General features: G+C 44.6%; 1 protein-coding gene across 3 annotated transcripts in view; it reads left to right on the plus strand.

Annotated features, from left to right (window-relative positions):
- LOC120977724 overlaps positions 1–19570 on the plus strand; it is a 660911-nt gene that overhangs the window by 301052 nt on the left and 340289 nt on the right. The window lies entirely within an intron of this gene.

The following is a 19570-nucleotide window of genomic DNA, read 5'->3' on the forward strand; positions in this document are numbered from 1 at the left end:
AATACTTTGTTCTTTACATAGTTGAATGTGCTGACAACAAAATCACACAAAAATAAAAAAATGGAAATCAAATTTTTCAACCCATGGAGGTCTGGATTTGGAGTCACACTCAAAATTAAAGTGGAGAAACACACTACAGGCTGATCCAACTTTGTTGTAATGTCCTTAAAACAAATCAAAATGAGGCTCAGTAGTGTGTGTGGCCTCCACGTGCCTGTGTGACCTCCCTACAATGCCTGTGCATGCTCCTGATGAGGTGGCGGACGGTCTCCTGAGGGATCTCCTCCCAGACCTGGACTAAAGCATCTGCCAACTCCTGGACAGTCTGCGGTGCAACGTGACGTTGGTGGATAGAGCGAGACATGATGTTCCAGATGTGCTCAATTGGATTCAGGTCTGGGGAACGGGCGGGCCAGTCCATAGGATCAATGCCTTTGTCTTGCAGGAACTGCTGACACACTCCAGCCACATGAGGTCTAGCATTGTCTTGCATTAGGAGGAACCCAGGGCCAACCGCACCAGCATATGGTCTCACAAGGGGTTTGAGGATCTCATCTCGGTACCTAATGGCAGTCAGGCTACCTCTGGCGAGCACATGGAGGGCTGTGCGGGCCTCCAAAGAAATTCCACCCCACACCATTACTGACCCAATGCCAAACCGGTCATGCTGGAGGATGTTGCAGGCAGCAGAACGTTCTCCACGGCGTCTCCAGACTCTGTCACGTCTGTGACATGTGCTCAGTGTGAACCTGCTTTCATCTGGGAAGAGCACAGGGCGCCAGTGGCGAATTTGCCAATCTTGGTGTTCTCTGGCAAATGCCAAACGTCCTGCACGGTGTTGGGCTGTAAGCACAACCCCCACCTGTGGACGTCGGGCCCTCATATCACCCTCATGGAGTCTGTTTCTGACCATTTGAGCAGACACATGCACATTTGTGGCCTGCTGGAGGTCATTTTGCAGGGCTCTGGCAGTGCTCCTCCTGTTCCTCCTTGCACAAAGGCGGAGGTAGCGGTCCTGCTGCTGGTTTGTTGCCCTCCTACGGCCTCCTCCACGTCTCCTGATGTACTGGCCTGTCTCCTGGTAGCGCCTCCATGCTCTGGACACTACGCTGGCAGACACAGCAAACCTTCTTGCCACAGCTCGCATTGATGTGCCATCCTGGATAAGCTGCACTACCTGAGCCACTTGTGTGGGTTGTAGACTCCGTCTCATGCTACCACTAGAGTGAAAGCACCACCAGCATTCAAAGTGACCAAAACATCAGCCAGGAAGCATAGGAACTGAGATGTGGTCTGTGGTCACCACCTGCAGAACCACTCCTTTATTGGGGGGGTCTTGCTAATTGCCTATAATTTCCACCTGTTGTCAATCCCATTTGCACAACAGTATGTGAAATTGATTGTCACTCAGTGTTGCTTCCTAAGTGGACAGTTTGATTTCACAGAAGTGTGATTGACTTGGAGTTACAATGTGTTGTTTAAGTGTTCCCTTTATTTTTTTCAGCAGTGTAAATATTTTTATTTTATTTTTATTTTTTTATTTTTTTCTGGTTGATACTCTTTCTCATTATGTAACTATAGTATTGCAGGGCTGGCAATGCTGCTCTTGGTTTCATGGGAAACATATATAGCATATATTATTTCTGCCGGAAAGATTTCTGTCGTTGGGTTTCTGGGAAAGATATTCAAATTACCTTTCCTGACAAAAAAAGGTGAGCCTTTCTTATGCCACCAAATGTTAGACATGCTATATATACATTTTCCCAAGAAACCAAAAGGAACATTGCCTAGCCTAAAATACACCTCAGTTATACTAGGTGGTCTCCATAATAGAAATAGAAGCCCCCCAAGTTTTCTCATTAAAATAAAAATGTAAAGGCTTGAAATAAGCTAGTTGCAGATTGTTTAGCTATTACCATAGCTATGTTTGAACTTTAAAGGCCTTTTAATAGGGCCAACATTGCTTTAACCCCTTAGTGACCACCCATACGTGTTTTTACGGCGGTCACTAAGGGGCCTTAGGCTGGGCCGCCGCGTTTTTACGGCGGCCCAGTCTAAGCGCTGCACGGCTCCCCCGTGCAGCGGGGAGCGCGGACCTGGCTCTCACAGCCCGGAACGGCAGGAGTGCCGATCCGGGCTGTTTAACCCTTTACATGCCGGGCGCAATGGCGCCCACCGCATGTAAAGTGGTGACAGAGGGAGCGGACTCCCTCTGTCTCCCATCAGCACCCCGAAAATGCGATCGCGGGGTGCTGATGTACTAGGAAGCTTACCTTACTTCCGATCAGGGCCCCGAGCCTGTCTTCAGTTACTTCCAGCAGGCTGTGCCTCTCTGGCGCAGCCTGCTGGTCAATGTTCGAATAGCATTGCTTTTGAAATGCAATGCATTATAGAGATAATGCATTACATTTTAAAAGCAATCAAAATACTGTATATTATAGTCCCCTTGTGGGACTATTAAGTAGTAAAGAAAATAGAAAAAAAATACACATTTATTAAATAAAAAAAATTCCATAAAATAAAAAAATAGGCTTTTTTTTCCATTGAAAATACGCTTTTCAATGAAAAAAATTGCAAAAAGAAAATATCCCCCATATGTTTGGTATTGCCGCGTCCGTAACGACCGGGACTACATAAATATTACATAAATTATCCCCTATGGTGAACGCCGTAAAAAATAAAAAATAAAAAAAGACAGAATTTCGAATTTATTCTTAGTTTCCACCGAAAAAAAACATAATAACAAGCGATCAAAAAGCGGAATTTACTCCAAAATCATACCAATGAAAAATACAAGTCGTCTTTCAAAAATCAAGCCCTCACACAATTCCATATAAAAAAATAAAAAAAAGTTATGGGTCTTGTGAAGTGGCAATGCAAAATAATTTTTTTGGTTAATAAAAGGTGTTTTATTGCAAAAAAAGTAGTAAAACGTAAACAAAATTATAAGTATTTAGTATCACTGTAATCGTACTGACCCAGAGAATAAAGATAGTATGTTATTTGTACCGAAAAATGAACGCCAAAAAATGTATAATGTAAAAACGCAGTGGCAGTATAGCTATTTTTCCCCATCTCCCTCCCAGAAAGAGTTAATAAAAGTTAATCAGAAAGTTATGTGTACCCCAAAATGGCGCCATTAAAAACTACAACTTGTCCCGTAAAAAACAAGCCCTCATAAAGCTATATAGATGAAAAAATAAAAAAGTTATAGCTCTTGGAACGAGACCATAAAAAAAGAAAGAAAAACGCTTGGTCATAAAGGCCCAAACAGGCTTGGTCACTAAGGGGTTAATATGGATAGACTACATGAGCTGGTGTGAGATGCTCAACTTTCTTTTCCACTTTGAAAGAAGACTGAATAAAATCGTGTTTTTTTCCCTGCCACATGAAAGGGAATCATCATGTGCTTATGTCTGTCTAAAAGAAACTGTAAGAAAATATCTTGTTTTTAGGCTATTTGAACTCAACCATATCCGTTTCTCACTCCGGAAACCAGATCCACTCAATACAAATACCTTCTATGTGCAACTCAGTTCCATTATACAAATTGCTATTCTTGTCTGCAAAAAAAACAAGAGTAGAAAGAATAGCAATTTCCATAATGGGACTACAGATTGCACACAGAAGCTATGTGTATTTTTCAGATTTGCAGTCTTCGGAGCGCAAAGCTAATATGGTTGCATGCATGTACATTATAAATGAGTGATTTTCTATTAATTTCTTTCCAACAGACATAGGCAAAAACAGATAGTTACAGTTACAAGTCAGAAAAGGAAAAGAGATAGAAAGAAAGCATATGTGAAAAACACATGCAATTAGTTTTTCTTCCATAAAAGTAAATAATGCTGAATATCTATCACCAGCCAATGTAGCATAGCTTCCAAGGATAACACCTAAACCATCTACAAATACCTCCTTCCTGGAAAATGCCCTTTATCAGAGTAGAGCAGGCAGAGTTACATAGTAAGGCTACTTTCACACTTGCGTTCGGGGTTCCGCTTGTGAGCTCCGTTTGAAGGCTCTCACAAGCGGCCCCGAACAGATCCGTACTGCCCCAATGCATTCTGAGTGGATGCGGATCCGCTCAGAATGCATCAGTTTGGCACCGTTTGGCCTCCGTTCCGCTCAGCAGGCGGACACCCGAACGCAGCTTGCAGCGTTTTCGTGTCCGCCTGGCCGTGCGGAGCCAAACGGATCCGTCCAGACTTACAATGCAAGTCAATGGGGACGGATCCGTTTGACGTTGACACAATATGGTGCAATTGCAAACGGATCCGTCCCCCATTGACTTTCAATGTAAAGTCAGGAGTACCTATTAATATACCATCAGATCGGAGTTTTCTCCAATCCGATGGTATATTTTAACTTGAAGCGTCCCCATCACCATGGGAACGCCTCTATGTTAGAATATACCATCGGATTTGAGTTAGATCGTGAAACTTAGATCCGACAGTATATTCTAACACAGAGGCGTTCCCATGGTGATGGGGACGCTTCAAGTTAAAATATACCATCGGATTGGAGAAAACTCCGATCTGATGGTATATTAATAGGGACTCCTGACTTTACATTGAAAGTCAATGGGGGACGGATCCGTTTGCAATTGCACCATATTGTGTCAACGTCAAACGGATCCGTCCCCATTGACTTGCATTGTAAGTCTGGACGGATCCGTTTGGCTCCGCACGGCCAGGCGGACACAAAACTGTGTACATGACTGCCCCCGGCTGCCTGGCAGGTGCTGCCAGGCAAACCCCCCCTCCCTGTTTTTAACTCATTGGTGGCCAGTGCGGCCGCCCCCCCCCCCTGTTTTTAACTCATTGGTGGCCAGTGCGGCCGGCCCCCCCTCCCTCCCCCCCTGTTTTTAACTCATTGGTGGGCAGTGCGGCGGGCCCCCCCTCCCCCCCTGTTTTTAACTCATTGGTGGCCAGTGCGGCCGGCCCCCCCTCCCTCCCTTCCCCTGTTTTTAACTCATTGGTGGCCAGATCCCCCATCATTGGTGGCAGCGTAGAGTTCCGATCGGAGTCCCAGTTTAATCACTGGGACTCCGATCGGTAACCATGGCAACCAGGATGCTACTGCATTCCTGGCTGCCACGGTTACTTAGCAATTTTAGAAGCATTATACTTACCTGCGATGTCTGTGACCGGCCCGGCGCTCCTCCTACTGGTAAGTGAAAGATCTGTGCGGCACATTGCTTATAGCACAGACCTTTCACTTACCAGTAGGAGGAGTGCCCGGCCGGTCACAGACATCGCAGGTAAGTATAATGCTTCTAAAATTGCTAAGTAACCATGGCAACCAGGACTGCAGTAGCGTCCTGGTTGTCATTGTTACCGATCGGAGTCCCAGCGATTAAACTGGGACTCCGATCGGAACTCTCTGCTGCCACCAATGATGGGGGGGTCGGTCATTTTAATTAGGGGGGGCGAGGGGGGGGGCCACCAATGAGTTAAAAACGGGGGGGGAGGGAGGGGGGTACGGCCGCACTGGCCACCATTGAGTTAAATATAGGGGAGGGAGGGAGGGGGGGCCGGCCGCACTGGCCACCAATGAGTTAAATACAGGGGAGGGAGGGGGGGTCTGCCCCCTGCTGCCTGTCAGCACCTGCCAGGCAGCAGGGGGCAGTCATGTACACAGTTCTTTTAGTATATTCTAACTTGAAGCGTCCCCATCACCATGGGAACGCCTCTGTGTTAGAATATACTGTCGGATCTGAGTTTTCACAAAGTGAAAAATCAGATCTGAAAAAAACTTATGCAAACGGATCCGTTCTGAACGGATGCAAGAGTTTGCATTATAGGAGCGGATCCGTCTGTACAGACACCAGACGGATCCGCTCCGAACGCAAGTGTAAAAGTAGCCTAACACAGTTTATAAGGCTGAAAAAAGACATCTGTTCATCCAGTTCTTCCTGTTATCCTGCAAAGTTGATACAGAGGAATGCAAAAAAATCCTCATGAGGTCAAATCTAATTTTCCTCATTTTAGGGGAAAACATTTCTTCCTGACTCCAATCAGGCAATCAGAATAACTCCCTGGATACATTACCCTTTTCAAGAATACTAGTAACTGTAACCTGTAATGTTATTACATTCCAGAAATACATCCAGATTCCTCTAGAACTCTTTTAGTGTACTCACTAGTGTTGATCGAGCACCAAAGTGCTCGGGTGCTCTGGCCGAACACATCAGGATGCTCGGGTACTCTACCGAGCACCCGTGTATAATGGAAGTCAATGGGAGAACCCGATCATTAAACCAGGCACCCTCTGCTCTGAAGAGGGGAGGGTGCCTGGTTCATAGGAAAAGGTCAGAAATTGATGGAAACACCACCGAAATGGTTCGGGAACAGCATGGGGAGGATGTCTGCATGCATCTTGGACTCAAAGGTCGCTGTTGGGAATGATGTTGTCCGATTAGTACGCCACTTTTACAGACTGACAATAATATGCACCAAACCGAAGATAAAATCGATTTTAGAAGGAGGAAAAATTGTTAGGAAACATTCTTTGCTGTATATTTACTTTTATATAAAGTGCAAGTGCTGCCAAAAATTACAAGAAAGAGGCACTCCGATACAACCTTTATATCACATAAAGGAGGGCCTCATTCACATTGTGGTACAATTGTTCAGGTAGTGGGATTCCTACACTCATAAAGCCTATGCACTAAGTGAAAGGGCTGCCAAAATGTACAAGGAACCGGCACTCCAATACACCCTTTGTTACACAAAAGGAGGGCATCATACGCAGCCTTGAAAAATTATGATTGATGGCCTGTTGGTGACCCTCAAAAACATTTGGAGAAAGCGCCTGCTGATCTGACCATCTGAAACATTTTGGGCGAGGGCCTGCTGCCGCTTTGGTGACTCTAGATACCCTGGGGTCGATCACACTTCCCCGTGATGGCAACGAGCAATTCGGATGTCTGCCCTATCAACTTTTGATTTTATTTTTAGTGCAAACACAGCAGAAACAACAGAAAGCATAGAGTTAAACAGTTGTTGCTAGGCAGGAGTCTAGACCAATCACAGCCAGCTTCACACACAGCAGGAGTCTTGGCCAATCACAGCCAGCCTCACACATAGCCTGTGTGGGAAATTCCCTAGCAGGAGCTGCTAGAAATTATTATTCACCAGAGAGAGAAGCTGAACAGATATTCACTCCACGAAGAGCTGTGTTTTATAGAAGCAGAGAGGCCAAAATAAGTATTTAAAACAGTTATATAATATCCCTACTGTTATTATAGTGATTATAACTGTATGCTGAACCAGTTATATGTGTGTTTACTTACAGTTCCACCAATTGCAAATACCATACAATTGCATACTACAAAGTTCACAATCCAAATTCAAATTTCATATTGAAATCCAAATTGCACACAACCATACCAGATCATACTCAACCAATCTGCAAATAGTTACTGATAACTGCATATTGCAAATTGCAACCAAATTAAGCAAGTGAACTATTAGTTAGACCTCAGATATACCTCTCAGAGACTTCATAAAGTGCTTAAATAACTTAAAGTGAGAGTACAGATATTCAAGAGAGAAATATATCCACCATTTTATGTTAAATGACAAGATTGAACAGTTGAACCACCATCTTATGCATACCGCCATTTTGTGATATTTTTTCAACACGTCTTATGTACATGGAGTATCTGCTGCGGAGGCGGTAGTGTTATATATGAAGAAAAGTTGAAATTAATAAATAAGTTATTTAAAGCATTTGGTGTGCACTTTAAACCTACTGTCCATAGAACTTCACTAGATGAATTACAGAGTAATAGATAGTCTGGTTAGACTAAAAGTCAGAGATACCAAAATTCTTCTAATGCCACAGCGCAAAAGGCACTTCATAGTACTGCACCTGCCATAGTTGAACTATTACCCCTCAAACGTTCAGACAATACACTGGCTGCAGGGCAGGCCAGCACCTCCAAGGAGTAAAGGGCAAGCTCAAGCCATGTGCCCAATTTGGAGACCCAGAAGTTGAAGTGGGCAGACCCATCAGTCAGTACGTATAAGCGTGTGCACACATACTGCTCCACCATGTCACACGTCCCCGTGACATCCACGATCCAATTGGATATCTTCCCTATCAACTTTCGATGTTCTTTTATGCGCCTACCATGGTGATCAGGGTTCCATGCGGGAGAGGGAGCGTGAGAAAGGGATACCACATCCAAGGGAGGTCAATGTCTGAAATGTGATCGAGCGGAAATGTGGGACAAGTTGTTAGAGCGGAAGCATCCAAGTAATGTAGGGGGCGCGGGCAATTTCCCATTCCCGACTCGGGGAGGTAGTGACGATAAATAACAATACAGGACTCTTAAGATGCCCTGTTATTGGAATGATTAATAAAAAATTACAGGGAATGTCACTGCGGTATTTTGGATTAGGAAATGTTAGACAGGAGAGGCCCTGCTGCCGCTTTGTTGACTCTAGATAACTTCTGCCGGATCGCACGTCCACGATCCAATTGGATATCTTCTCTATCAACTTTCGATGTTCTTTTATGCGCCTACCATGGTGATCACAGGTAATGGGTAGGGTTGAGCGAACCCGAACTGTAAAGTTCGGGTTTGTACTGAACTTTAGGATTTTTGGACCCTGGACCCGAACCCAAATTTTTCAGTAAAAGTTCGGGTTCGGTGAGTTAATGGCGCTTAATTGGTGCCTTTAAAGACAAGCTTGAAAAAGACCCATTTTGGGCAAAAAACTAAATTTGTGGCCTTTGCTGCATCTGTCAGTGTGAGATACACGCATTAGATACTGGTGTTCTATTCTGTTATTTAAAAAAAACACCCATTTTGGGCAAAATACTTAATTTTGCAGCCTATGCTGCATCTGTCAGTGTGAGATACAAGCTAGAAATACTGCAATAATATTTTGGGTTTAAAAAAACACCCATTTTTGGCAATCCCCTACATCTGGGGCCTATGCTTCATCTGTCAGTGTGAGATAGACGCATTAGATACTGGTGATCTATTCTGTTATAAAAAAAACACCATTTTGGGCAAAAAACTAAATTTGCAGCCTTTGCTGCATCTGTCAGTGTGACATACACAAGTTAGATACTGGTGTTCTATTTTGTTATAAAAAAACACCCATTTTGGGCAAAATACTTAATTTTGCATCCTATGCTGCATTTGTTAGTGTGACATACAAGCTAGAAATACTGCAATAATCTGGTTTTAAAAAAAACACCCATTTTTGGCAATACCCTACATCTGGTGCCTTTGCAGCATTTGTCAGTGTGAAAGACAAGCTTGAAATACTGCAATAATATTCTGGGTTAAAAAAAAACACCCATTTTTGGCAATACCCTACATCAGGGGCCTATGCTTCATCTGTCAGTGTGAGATAGACACATTAGATACTGGTGGTCTATTCTGTTATAAAAAAAACACAATTTTGGGCAAAAAACTAAATTTGCTGAATTTGCTGCATCTGTCTGTTAGGCCAGCAGTCCGTGCTGGCGCCACTGCCCCTAACCACAGGCACGGGCGGCGGGCTCCCTCTTTTTCCTCCTGTCGTCCTGCTGACAAACATGGGCAGCAACTTGCTTAACTCTGCTACATATGTTCCATGCCAGAGTTTCCTTCCTGCTGGAGACTTGCATTAGTGTTGAAGCTTGCATGGGTGTGTCTCTCTTCACCTAAGAGACAACACACACACGCCCTCTGTCTCAGCATCCTATAGCTGGATTGCAGCAGGTATTTAAAGGCACGTCCTACTACAGGAAGTTGCCTGAGCAACCTCAGTGTCTAGCCTGTCTAGTCCCTGTGCAAAGGTGTTTATCTTGTCTGCCTTCCTGTGTACCGAATCCTGCTATTGTACTCCTGGACTTTTCTTTCTGCCACCTGCCTCTGACCTCGGACTTCGTTTATGGACTTTGCCTGTTTGCCGCCTGCCCCTGACCTCGGATCTTGTTTGCTAACTTCGCTTGATTGCCGCCTGTCCTGACCCGTACCTCCAGGCCTCGTACGTCCCCTTGGTGCTTGCACCGAGCACTCTGACCCCCTGGTCAGCTGCCACTGACTTGGGGACTACTAAGGAGGGGCACCTGGCAGCTACCCTACGGCCCAAGCCTATCCCCACCATCAGGGGCTCTAGTGAATACCAGGTAGCTGCTTAGTTACGCCCCTCCGGAGTATACCCAGTCAGTGGCGCATTGGGTCCTAACCCGCTTGCATAACACTGTCAGTGTGAGATACACGCATTAGATACTGGTGTTCTATTCTGTTATTGGGTTGCTGACAGTGCCTCCAGTTCCTTTACTTTCTCTCCCACGCAGTCCCTTGCTGAAAGATCAGAGTTGGCACCTGTAGCCGATGTCCATCAGTCTTTCACCTCACCACCTTGCAAATCAGCCAAGCAGTCTGAGCCCCAAGTCATGCAGCAGTCTCTTCTGCTTTTTGATGACTCTGCTAGCAGGACTTCCCAGGTTCATCCACCTAGCCCTGCCCCAGAAGTGGAAGAGATTGAGTGCACCGATGCCCAACCACTTATGTTTCAAGATGAGTACATGGGAGGACCACCCACTTTCGAAAGTGTGCAGACCGACAAGGAGGGCAGGGGTGAAGACTTGGTGGAAGATGATGTAAAGGACGATGAGATCCTCGACCACACAGGGAATCAAGGTCATGCAAGTGACCTGTGTAGTTTGAAGGAAGAGGCGGTGGTCGCACAGAGCCACCAGCACAGCAGAAGAGGAAGCAGGGTGCAAAAGTGGAGCGGCCATCCCTAGACAGTAAGCCTGCTACTGCCCACCTCAGCAAGGGACTGAGCACACCAAAGCCAGCTCCAAGAAGTTCTCTGGCGTGGCAGTTCTTCAGACAATGTGCTGACAATAAGACATGAGTGGTTTGCACGCCGTGCAATCAGAGCCTGAAGCGAGGCATAAATGTTCTAAACCTGAGCACAACCTGCATGACCAGGCATCTAAGTGTAAAGCATGAGCTGCAGTGGAGTAGACACCTCAAAAAATAAAAAAGGTCTCTGGCTCCTCCTGTTTCCTCTTCTGCTGCAGTCACGGCCTCTTCATCCACCTCTGGAGTGACAGTGCCACCTGCCACCCCGCAAACAGAGGATCTGCCAGCAACACCACCACCTGGGTCACCAAGCATCTCCACAATGTCCCACGGAAGCGTTCAGCTCTCCATCTCCCAAACACTGGAGTGAAAGAGGAAGGACCCCCTTCCCCACCCACGATCCCTGGCCCTGAATGCCAGCATTTCAAAATTACTGGCCTTTGAAATGCTGTCATTCCGTCTGGTGGAGACAGAGAGTTTTAAAATCCTTATGGCGGTTGCTTCCTCCTACTACTCCCCTTCCTCATCCTCTACCGGCTCCTCATTGGGTCAGTGTAACCCCTTCACCACCAACTTCAGCACAGCCAGGGGTAAACGACAGCAGGCAGTTGTAAAACGTATCTGGTTGGGGGACAAACCCCACACCGTGCAGGAGCTGTGGACGGGCCTTGAACAACAGACCGATAAGTGGTTGGTGCCAGTGAGCCTCAAGTCCGGCCTGGTGGTGTGCAATAATGTGCGAAATCTCGTAGCAGCTCTGGGACTAGATTGTTTGAAGCACATCCCTTGCCTGGCGCTTGTGCTGAATTTGGTGGTGCAGAGGTTCCTTAAAAATTACCCTGATATGTCAGAGCTGCTGCATAAAGTGCGGGCCGTCTGTGTGCGCTTTCAGCGTTCTCACCCTGCTGCTGCTCGCCTGTCAGCACTGCAGCGTAACTTCAGCCTTCCAGCTCACTACCTCATATGCGATGTGAAAATTCACAATATGGGTAGCTAGATAATACTTAACATTTAATAGTATCAAAAAATAAAATAATAGGCCCTTAGATATAGATTAAAAAATCCTTAATATATGCAATCAGAATGCTGCCTATAAGTCTCCTGTTGGCAATGTGCCAATATAGGAGTAAAGGGGGGGGACCAAAAAATGAGGGATAGAGTAAGGATAGATCGAGGAAAAGGGATGCACAGAAAGAGGGACATACTGCTGGGTCAAAGGCCCTAAAAGTCCCTAACGCTAGCTCCTAACCACTCTATATCCTTCCACTAACCCTACGTCCCCCTGCCTAAACGTGGACTGCCCAGCTTTGTCCGAAAGATAGAGTGTGGTCCCAAAGATCTAAAAAGGGCAAAATCTATCAGTCAAAGGAGGGCGAGAGATATGGACTGACAAAAAAGCAGATATGAGGTAAACTAAGCTATGTAACAGTGTGGTAAATTAAACATGCATAGTCCTCTGGGGTCAACAATGGATCCCAATATAGGTAAACAGAGAAGATGTCCCAGATATGGACTGATGAAAAAGCAGATATGAGGTAAACTAAGCTATGTAACAGTGTGGTAAATTAAACATGCATAGTCCTCTGGGGTCAACAATGGATCCCAATATAGGTAAGCAGAGAAGATGTCCCGACGCGTTTCCTTGAAGGTTGACAATTCTTCAGGGGACTATAACCTTTAGGTGTATAGGTCACTATTTCAACTGGATTAAAGATAAATATAATTCATCACAAATTCAGTCAAGTGTCTCAGACTCTGTAAATATAGCCCTAAGATAACAGGTCTACAACCAATCACGTGGTATACAGAAATCCACAGACCGATAGATTTTAAGTCACTCCAGTCCAAGTGGCTCAAAATCCCCAGTGGCCACCTATTTCAGGGTCACCAGTTACATTAGTCATCAATCAAGCAGATTTCAAGTCACTCCAGTCCAAGTGGCTCAAAATCTCCAGTGACCACCTATTTCAGGGTCACTTTTCAGACACGGTGTACCAGATGGACCAACGGTATAATCAGAGTCCAGGTAAAAGGCAGTATAGATAGCCTGGATTGAATTGCACTCAGAGATCATAGAAAAGCTGGCATTCCAGTATTAAATCGGCTTTCTTGGTGTATTATAACCCACCAACTTATGTTCACAGCCGTTCAATACTGTGTGCAAAGAAAGCGCTAGACAGCGATGGTATACAGGCACAGAGTCAGCTGAGTACTTATCTGTACAATCATGGTGAATCGACTGTTCACAGAAAAGTGCGGATATCACTCCTTGGCATCCCGCGTGTGGCAGCAGCAACGAGGGTGAGTTCGCGGCTCATTTAAATAGCCGTCCTGTTCCGCCCATTCCCCGCCCCGTGACGTCATCCACTCATCTGATCTGGTCATGTGACAACAGCACGTGATCATTCCCTGGTCAGATGACCCGGCAAAGGTAGGAGGCGCTCGGCAGTCAGTTCTATTCATGGCAACCGCCCAAGCAACATTCGTCTCCAAGGGGTGGAGACAGCGGTCAGTGAGCTATCAATCTTGCGGCCGTCACAGCCATAGCGCCACCTCGAATTGTTCAGGGTTGTCAACGTCACTGAAGTGTGGGTTCGTTACAATGTTTCAGTGGAACCAGCGGACATAACAGGTCCACCAAATACATTGAACAATAAAATCATATCTCAGCGATCCATAGAGTCATAGATCCCGGGATTGTATATTGAAGTTCTTATGGCTGAGCCTCAAAATAGCTGGCTTGATTAAGCTAAGGGATGCACCCGCTTTACAGTCAGCAAAATTCCAAACAGGAACCGAATAGGGACAATAGGATTATATATGGAGGGTCACAGATGTATACACAGAGTGTAGATGAGGGAGAAAGGTGGGCCCATAAAGTGGTGGTCCACATGGTCATTTAGGGATCTATGTAACAGCTAAATGACAACTGTTCATTTAACCCCATCGGAGCCACCGTTTTGAGTGGAAAGATCCACCAAGTCTCCCTCTGTAAAACCCTCCTATCCCAGTCACCTCCTCGTTTTGGTCTTTGGACCATTTCAATTCCCATAAATTTCAGGCCAGAGGTGTCACCCCCATGTACAGTATTCACGTGTATTGCTAACGGTGTATCTCTGCCATTTCTAATGTCGCCCAAATGTTCACCTACCCGCCGCCGTAGCTCACGGGTAGTCTTGCCTATATATTCCAGGCCGCATATGCAGTTAACTTTATATATCACGCCCCTTGTGCGGCAATTCACAAAATGGCTAATTTGGTACGTGGTACCAGTGACATTACCACAGAATGAGCGTCCCTGGGCAATATACGGGCACGCCACACAGCCACTGCAGCGAAAACTGCCAATAGGACGCCGGAGCCATGTTTCTCCACCTTCCTGGTCCTCGCTGAAGTGGCTGTGGACTAGGCGATCCTTGAGGCTCAAGCCCCTACGATACGTGATCTGTGCTGTCTCTGAGACAACATTTTTAATATCAGGGTCAAGCAAGAGAACCTCCCAATGGTTTTTCAGTACCCGTTTAACTTTATCTGAGGCACCATCAAAAGTGCCTATCAGGCGTATCGGGCCACTTGTTGTTGTTTTTGGTTTAGGGTATAGTAATTCGTCCGTGTTGCTCCCACAGGCTCTTCTGTACGCTGACCTTAGGACAGCATCCGGATACCCCCTCTCGCGAGCATTTCGAGGTGGCGCTATGGCTGTGACGGCCGCAAGATTGATAGCTCACTGACCGCTGTCTCCACCCCTTGGAGACGAATGTTGCTTGGGCGGTTGCCATGATTAGAACTGACTGCCGAGCGCCTCCTACCTTTGCCGGGTCATCTGACCGGGGAATGATCACGTGCTGTTGTCACATGACCCGATCAGATGAGTGGATGACGTCACGGGGCGGGGAATGGGCGGAACAGGATGGCTATTTAAATGAGCCGCAAACTCACCCTCGTTGCTGCTGCCACACGCGGGATGCCAAGGAGTGATATCCGCACCTTTCTGTGAACAGTCGATTCACCATGATTGTACAGATAAGTACTCAGCTGACTCTGTGCCTGTATACCATCGCTGTCTAGCGCTTTCTTTGCACACAGTATTGAACGGCTGTGAACATAAGTTGGTGGGTTATAATACACCAAGAAAGCCGATTTAATACTGGAGAGCCAGCTTTCCTATGATCTCTGAGTGCAATTCAATCCAGGCTATCTATACTGCCTTTTACATGGACTCTGATCATACCGGTGGTCTATCTGGTACACCGTGTCTGAAAAGTGACCCTGAAATAGGTGGTCACTGGAGATTTTGAGCCACTTGGACTGGAGTGACTTGAAATCTGCTTGATTGATGACCAATGTAACTGGTGACCCTGAAATAGGTGGCCACTGGGGATTTTGAGCCACTTGGACTGGAGTGACTTAAAATCTATCGGTCTGAGGATTTCTGTATACCACGTGATTGGTTGTAGACCTGTTATCTTAGGGCTATATTTACAGAGTCTGAGACACTTGACTGAATTTGTGATGAATTATATTTATCTTTAATCCAGTTGAAATAGTGACCTATACACCTAAAGGTTATAGTCCCCTGAAGAATTGTCAACCTTCAAGGAAACGCGTCGGGACATCTTCTCTGTTTACCTATATTGGGATCCATTGTTGACCCCAGAGGACTATGCATGTTTAATTTACCACACTGTTACATAGCTTAGTTTACCTCATATCTGCTTTTTCGTCAGTCCATATCTGGGACATCTTCTCTGTTTACCTATATTGGGATCCATTGTTAACCCCAGAGGACTATGCATGTTTAATTTACCACACTGTTACATAGCTTAGTTTACCTCATATCTGCTTTTTTGTCAGTCCATATCTCTCGCCCTCCTTTGACTGATAGATTTTGCCCTTTTTAGATCTTTGGGACCACACTCTATCTTTCGGACAAAGCTGGGCAGTCCACGTTTAGGCAGGGGGACGTAGGGTTAGTGGAAGGATATAGAGTGGTTAGGAGCTAGCGTTAGGGACTGCTAGGGCCTTTGACCCAGCAGTGTGTCCCTCTTACTGTGCATCCCTTTTCCTCGATCTATCCTTACTCTATCCCTCATTTTTTGGTCCCCCCCCTCCTTTACTCCTATATTGGCACATTGCCAACAGGAGACTTATAGGCAGCATTCTTTTTTTTTTTTTTTTTTTTTCACTTCAGACTCCACCTCATAGAGTGTGCATTTTATGCTCATGTTCTGTGTGCCAGCCCATTGCATCTCTATTCTGGTTTCGCATCATTAGTATTGCTTCTTCTTATATGATTAATTTTTATACCATTACCATTTTATCCCCTTGTCCTAACCCTCCCCCCCCCCCCCCCCCCACCTATCTCACCACAAACAATCTCTTTGTATCTCTGGTTTTCTCTATCTTTTCCTAGGATAACTTTTTTTTTTTTTTTTTTTTTTTTTTTTAAAAGTCTTCCCTTAATTTTTCCGCGTAGCTCCATGATTTCTTAAAGATTCTCCAGTTGTCCCATTTCGTACTATGTAAAATGTGGTTGCCCTCTATTCCCTCTTTCAGTTCTTCCATTTTTTAGGTTTCTTCAACCGCATCGATCCATTCCCAAATTGGAGGGCACTCCGTCTCTTGCCACCCCCTTGGGATTAATCTCTTTGCGGCATTCAATAAGTGCGGTACAAGGGTATTCCTATAGTTTTTTATACTTTCTTTCCCTCCATGGAATAAGACAACCCATGGGTCCATCTCAATCTTTTTCTTTGTAATCTCTTCCACACAGGACAATATTTTTTCCCAGTACCTCTTAACCTTAGGGCATCCCCACCAAAGGTGGGCCATATTTCCTAGTGATCCACATCCCCTCCAGCAGTCTCCTGTTTGCCCTTCTTTAAATTTTCTTAATTTATCTGGTGTCATATACCACCCGGTTATGCATTTAAAATTCATCTCCGCAGTGCGACTGTCCACCGCAGAGGAGTGTGTCAGGGCCAACATTTTCTCTATTGTAACCTTATCTCTCTGTGTCCCAAGTTCCCTTTCCCATTTTTTAATGAATGGAGGTATACTCTGCTCCTCCATCTTTAATAAAATCCCGTATAGCTTTGAGGTGGTTCCCTTGGATCTATCTATGGTGCATATTTTTTCCAGTTCTGATAACTGGTCTCCTGACCTCAATGGGTGTGGGAGTTCTTGGACAAAATGATTTAGCTGCCGGTACCTCCATTCATTAATTTCCATTAAATTCTTTTGGAGTCCTAACTCCTGTAGTGTTCTAATGTGGCCTTCATTTATTATATCCCTTAATTGTGCCGTGTCCTTTTTAATCCAATTTCCCCCTACCTGTGTTTTGTCTGGTGCAAAATAATCATTATTTTTCAGTGCTATAAGAGGTGAATTATATACCTTCTCAGTTTTCCTATAAACAGTGTCCCATATTTTAAGTGCATTTTTTGTTAACTCGTGTAAATTTTTTTTTTCCAGTGTCCTAAATTTAGGGGGGTTCCAGATTATCTTATCCAACCTCACCTGTGATAATTCATTTTCTAATCTTACCCACCTTTTTTCTTTATTGGCTCTGGCCCACTCCACCACCCTTGTCAATACCACTGCGTCATAGTATCCCTTAATGTCCGGAACCGCTAGTCCCCCCCTTTTTTTTTGTTGTTTTAACGTCTGGAGTGATATCCTATGTTTCTTATTTCTCCATATGTAATTCATAATTACTTTTCTAAGGGCAGAGAACAGTGTTCTTGGAAGGGCTATAGGGATCATCTGAAATTTATATAAGATTTTTGGTAAGATAACCATTTTACAATAGTTAATTCGTCCTATCCATGAAATTACTCTGTTTTCCACCCTCTTTGTTTCTGTCTTAATTTCATTTAGTAAGGGGATGAAGTTTATCGCATAGGTTTTCCTGATTGATTTAGTTAGCAGTATCCCTAGGTATTTGAGTTCTTTAACCCAAGCAAACCGAAACCTCGCTTTCAGGAGTTGCTCATCTACCTTACTTATGTTTATACTCATGATCTCCGTTTTAGTGATGTTTAATTTAAAGTTTGAGAATTCTCCATAATCGCTGAATAAGTTTAACAGGTTTGGGATTGATGTTTTAGGTTCCTCTAAATAGAAGAGGACGTCGTCTGCGAAAGCAGCGAGTTTGTGTTCCTCCTCTCCCATTTTGACCCCCTTTATTTTTTGACATTTACGAATCCTAGCCAGTAGGGGTTCCAATGATAGCACAAACAAGAGTGGTGACAAAGGACACCCCTGTCTTGTTCCATTTTTCATTAAAAAGGTTTGGGAGAGGCTACCATTTATTTTTATTTTGGCCGTGGGGGATCTATATAGGGTGGCAATCCATTCCATCATCCTCCGCCCAAACCCCATTTCCTTCAAAGTGAGCAGCATGAGTCCCCAGTCTACCCTGTCGAATGCTTTTTCTGCATCTATCGACAGGAGTAGACCTGGGGACCCCACCGCCTTCATTCTCTGAATTATCAGGAGTGTTCTTACTCCGTTGTCTCTTCCCTCTCTTCCTTGGATAAACCCCGTCTGGTCCGGGTACACCAATTTTGTCATTTCTTGTCTAACTCTCCCGGCCAATACCTTTGCAAATAATTTTAAATCTGTATTTAGCAAAGATATCGGCCGGTAGCCCTGGCAACTTCCCATATCTTTGCCCTCCTTTGGAATGATGGTAATAGTTGCCTCTGATGCCTCCTTACTTAAATTATATTCCTTTCCGAGGCCATTAAAGTACTGACAAAGCCTTGGTACGAGTATCTCCTTGCATTTTTTATAATACATTACTGTAAAGCCATCTGGGCCCGGGCTTTTACCTGAGGCTAAGCTTGTTAGTGCTAATTCGATTTCATTTTCCGTGATTGGCCTGTCCATCCCTTCTGCATCTATTTGACTGATTTTTGGTACTCCTGATTCTTCTAAGAATGCTATGATCTTTTTTTCTTTCTCTCCTTTTTGCCAATTCTTTTGTTCAACCGAGTAGAGTTTTTCATAATATAGTCGAAATGTTTCTGCGATGTCTTTTGTTGTGTGTAAAACCTCTCCTTTCTCATTTTTAATTTTTTCTATATGGTTCCTTGATTTCTTTTTTTTTACCATCCGAGCCAAATGTTTACTTGTTTTATTTCCCCATTTATATCTTTCTCTTGCTATTAAGTTAAAATCCCTTCTTGTTTCCTGATCCATTAGTTCTTTAAGTTTGTTCCGCTTATCAACTAGGTTCAGGTATAAATCTCTTTGCTTTCCCATTATCTTATGTTGTTGTTCTAGGTTGAAGATCTCCTCTATTAATTTTTCCCTTTTGCTTTTCTCTTCTTTTTTTCTTCTTGCTCCTTCAGAGATCAGAACCCCTCTTATCACCGCCTTATGGGCGTCCCATAATGTTGCTACAGAAATTTCATCTGTCTCATTTATCTTAAAATACTCTTCTAATTCTTTTTTAACCCTCGATAGACTTTTTTCTTCTATCAGTAGTTCCTCATTTAGTCTCCAATTTTGATAGGGTCTTTGATTACCTGAGATATTTATAGATATACTAATAGGTGCGTGATCGGATATCGTCATGGTCTCTATTCTCGTCTCGACCACCATTTCCAACATTCTGTGTTCAACAAAAATGTGATCGATCCGAGAGTAGCTCCCATGAACATGGGAATAAAATGTAAAGTCTCGTTGGCTCGGATTAAAGATCCTCCATGTATCTACTAGTTGGCTTCTATGTAGGCT

Source organism: Bufo bufo, chromosome 8, assembly GCF_905171765.1.
Source record: "Bufo bufo chromosome 8, aBufBuf1.1, whole genome shotgun sequence".
NCBI classification, from domain to species: domain Eukaryota; kingdom Metazoa; phylum Chordata; class Amphibia; order Anura; family Bufonidae; genus Bufo; species Bufo bufo.